Source organism: Trachurus japonicus, chromosome 20 (genome assembly GCF_045865225.1).
Source record: "Trachurus japonicus isolate A0001 chromosome 20, Traja_1.0".
NCBI lineage: Eukaryota > Metazoa > Chordata > Actinopteri > Carangiformes > Carangidae > Trachurus > Trachurus japonicus.
Window position 1 is genome coordinate 2754551 of NC_140926.1, and position 2375 is coordinate 2756925.

The following is a 2375-nucleotide window of genomic DNA, read 5'->3' on the forward strand; positions in this document are numbered from 1 at the left end:
TTTTTTTCAATTTTTGGACCAATCAAAAGTGTAAAGGCATATTCTCTTATATTGGTTCTGCTAAATTTTCCAGAGTTATTGAGCTTTTTATTTTGCTGTCCATCCAAAAAAAAGCACTGCACTGCAAAAACTCAAAATCTTTCCAAGAATATTTGTCTTATTTCTTGTCAAAATGTCTCATTTCTAGTCAAAACTAATCTCTTTCCACTTAAAATAAGACTCATCACCTAAAAATGAACTTGTTTTTAGATAATTTTCACTTGTTTCAAACAAATTTTCACTTGAAATAAGTAGAAAAATCTGCCAGTGAAAGCAAGTTTTTTGTTTCAAGTGAAAATCTGCTTGAAAGAAGTAAAATGTGTCTAAAAACAAGCTGCTTTTGAAATGTGATGAGTCTTATTTTAAGTAGAATGAGATTAGTTTTGACTAGAAATAAGACAAATATTCTTGGTAAGATTTTGAGTTTTTGCAGTGTGTGAAACCAATAAGGTAAAGTGCAGTATCGTCTGCAAAGAACTGTAGCCTGCTCCCTACATTACATTCTATCATTTACTCTATCCACCTTTTTCCGAACGAACGTCAAAAACGTGAGCTGGTTTTGCTCTTCCTGTAGAATTGGTGGTTTCTGTAGTTGTGGTAAATGCATGGATCATCACACCAGCTTTTATCAATGGATATTATCACACAAATTGACATCCGTGTTAAAAGCCGGCGTTAATAGATCCAAGCGTTTACCGCAACTATGACGACTAACGGCTGAAAACCAATGGAAACGTAAATGTACAATTCCACCAGAAATGCAAAACCGACCATAGGTGACTTTCGGAAACTTGTGGATAATTCCATTGGAGTAAAACCAAGGCAAAGTGTCGTATCTGCACCAAAACCAAGCCAAAAGTGCAGCATCTGCCATAAAATGGTCAAAATTGGTCAGAAAGACAAACTACAAAATACATTTACTTCAGTTCACCTTCATCTAATCAATTATAGGCTCTTTGATTTTTAGTCTTTACACAACTTCCCTTCCCGACATTTCCTTTGGAAAATGAAAAACAATATAGCCTACAGTACACCTGCCTATCATCTACTTAAAATTGGTCACATAATCAACTGAAATAAATAGGTGAGAGTGAAAAATGAAATAATTAATTAATAAAAAGAGAGAAACATACATATACTCAAAATATACCTATGCATATGTTTAAAAAAGAAAAGAAAAGGATAGTATTTATTTATGTAACATTAAAAATTAAAAGGAGTTAGTAAGTCAGGTCTTGATTCCAAAAATATGATAAATTAGTTCCATATGTCATGAAAAATGTGGCTTTTTTGTTTGATTGTATATGTGAGTCTTTCCATCGCTAAGCAAGAAGAAAGTTCATTAATCCACATATTCAAAGAAGGGCAATTAACACTTTCCAATGTCTTGCAATAAGACGTTTCGCATGTGTTAATCAATTATAGACTTGGTTGGTAGTTATTCAAATTTGATGCTTAAACCTGACAATGAAAGAAAAACACAAAAAGCTGTTTTTTTTTCTCAGTTTGGCATTTTTTACAGATTTTTACTGCACTTTGCCTTTGTAGGGCAGCACATCTCACATCTCACATCCCATCATACCGCAGCGCAGCGCCCACAGTTCAGCCGACTCTCTGGTGCCATTTCGTCGACCCCCCCACCTGAACACCTGAACACCTGAACACCTGAACACCTCAGCAGCAACAACTCATTGTACAGCAGCAGCAGCAGCAGCAGCAGCAGCAGCTTCTCCTCAGCGGACTGAGTCTGGACTCGGAGCTCCAGAACCTCAAACTGTGTCCAGTTGGAAAAAGAAAAGAAAAGAAAAGAAAAGGAAAAAAAAAACAAAAAAACTTTCACCACAAAAGTTAAAAAACGGCGGCTTTTCTTTTCTTTGGAAGAGACACAAAGACTTGTAAGCATTAACTGATGTTGCCCTATAAATGTCAGCAACTCTTCTCCTTCTTCTACTTCTTCAACTTCTGTTTTTGTTTCTGCCGTGTTCGACCTTTCACGTGTTTCCTTCTTCTCTGTAGGATAATCAACATAAAAAAAAAAAAAAACAGTGAGGTACATTCATTTAAAATATAGCAAACGGATATTTACTAAGCCATAGGTTTTCCAGGTTGTTTTATCATTTATTTTCTTTGATTTTTTTTTGTGGCAAGGTCTTTTTCTACCAGAATGTACATTTAACGGGGAAAAAAAGGTGAAAAACAAAAAAATTGTGCGTAAAAAGGACAATTTTATCATTTCAGCTTAGCAAGCCTTAAGGGACCAACGCAGAAGAGTCAGAATCTGCTCAGATTTTTTCCCTTCTTCTTATTTTTTGGGGTTTTATTTTTATTTTAAAGAG